At 49.1% G+C, this 1,873-nt stretch overlaps 1 protein-coding gene across 2 annotated transcripts in view; it reads left to right on the top strand.

Moving 5' to 3' along the window:
* Window positions 1-233: 233 nt before the first annotated feature.
* Window positions 234-1,873, top strand: part of ZNF570 (zinc finger protein 570) — a 55,553-nt gene continuing 53,913 nt past the window's right edge. Inside the window, exon 1 of one of the 2 annotated variants that reach the window (XM_005879928.2) lies at window positions 234-335. The gene's annotated coding sequence lies outside the window, so the exon portion shown is untranslated. The remainder of the gene's footprint in view (window positions 336-1,873) is intronic. The other variant, XM_014528088.1, reaches the window with a different exon arrangement.

The following is a 1,873-nucleotide window of genomic DNA, read 5'->3' as shown; positions in this document are numbered from 1 at the left end:
CCAGGCCCAGAGCTAAGAGGAACAGGGACTTGGGGCTTCTTTTGGAAGATCTGGGAGAGGCCCGCGTGGGAGGACTTGTGGCAGAGGGAGTGGCGTTTGCAGCCCCTAGTGTGGACGCAGTTGGATTCTGTGGCGTTGGCTACAGGTTTTTTTCCTGGTCTGGACTACATTTCCCAGTGGACACCGCGTGCATCAGTCGGTGGCCCTTTTGTCCCTTCTTTCCCGGGCCCGGGGGCTGGGTTCCATCAGGCACTCAGGGCTGTAGGTGGGCCCTAGTAGAAATTGCCGGAGCCTTGGGGGCGAGGACCGTATCTTCCCGCCGTTCAGTTCTGCAGGTAGGGAGTGGGCTGAGGAGTGGCCTGTGAGTCTTCGGGCCGCAGGGCCGGGGCTCCTCTGTGTGACGTGGTGGTCGCTATGGTGCCGTGTGAGACTGTCACTGGATGTGCCGCACACATGTATTTGTGTGACTGTGGGTGCGAGTAAGTGCGAGGTTGGTGTCACGGGGAGTAAGATTGTGGGCAGGGGTGGGAGAGTATTCTCTGCCCCTCGTTCCCCTACCCTCGGCTCCGTGAGGGCGGTGAGCGAGACCGTCGGTTGTAACACCCTAGTATTTGAGGTTGGGGGCATGGGAGAGAGGGCGAGACTGTGTCCATACCCGGGGCCTCTGACTGTGATGTCTGTAAAATGGTGGTTGACGCTGTCGTTTTAAGAATCAGTGAGTATTTATGGAGATTGAGACTGTGTGCCACCACTGATCTATTGAAGAGGACCGTGAAGTCAGGAAGATCTTTAGTTGATCTTGGTGTTGTTATTTATTACTTGCATTGTCTTTTATAAATGATTATATTACTCGGAGTTTTTATTTATAAAGTCTAAAAAATCTATTGTTAAAAAAATAAATTAGGAAGTGATTTAGGCATGGATTAAATGGTATGCAAATAAATTCCCAGGTTTCCATTATGCTCTCTTTTTTTTTAAATTTAAATTCTTTATTGTTCAAAGTATTACATATGTCTCCCTTTCCCCCCTTTGACCTCTTCTCCGCCGCTCCCACCCCCCTCCTCCCCCCCAGCACATGCTCTCACCTTCCTACTGTCTGTGATCATTGGTTATGCTTATATGAATGTATACAAGTCCTTTGGTTGATCTCTTACCCCTTTCCTCCCCTACCGCCCGCCCCTGCCTTCCCTCTGAGGTTTGACAGTCTGTTTCATGTTTCTATGTCTCTGGATCTGTTATTGTTCATCCGTTTATGTTGTTCATTATATTCCACAAATGAGTGAGATCATGTGATACTTATCTTTCTCTGCATGACTTATTTCGCTTAGCATAATGCTCTCCAGGACCATCCATGCTGTTGCAAATGTTAGGAGTTCCTTACTTTTTATAGCAGCATAGTATTCCATCGTGTAGATGTACCACAGTTTTTAAATCCACACATTTGCTGATGGGCACTTAGGCTGTTTCCAAATCTTAGCTATTGTAAATTGTGTTGCTATGAACATAGGGATGCATATATGCTTTCTGATTGGTGTTTCTAGTTTCTTGGGATATATTCCTAGATTGGGATCACATGGTCAAATGGGAGTTCCATTTTTAATTTTTTGAGGACACTCCATACTGTTTTCCACAGTGGCTGCGTGTGCTCCTCTCTTAAAATATATATATACTAGAGGCCCGGTGCACAAAAATTTGTGCACTGGTGGGGGGAGAGGGGGTCCCTCAGCCCGGCCTGTGCCCTCTCCCAGTCTGGGACCCCTCAGGAGATAATGACCTGCTGGCTTAGGCCTGCTCCCAGGTGGCAGAGGGCAGGCCCAATCCCTAGGTGCAGCCCCTGGTCAGGCTCAGAGCAGGGCCGATTGGGGAGTTGGGG

The sequence above is a fragment of the Myotis brandtii genome, unplaced genomic scaffold (genome assembly GCF_000412655.1).
Source record: "Myotis brandtii unplaced genomic scaffold, ASM41265v1 scaffold616, whole genome shotgun sequence".
NCBI lineage: Eukaryota > Metazoa > Chordata > Mammalia > Chiroptera > Vespertilionidae > Myotis > Myotis brandtii.
This window is presented reverse-complemented; position numbering and strand designations above follow the sequence as displayed.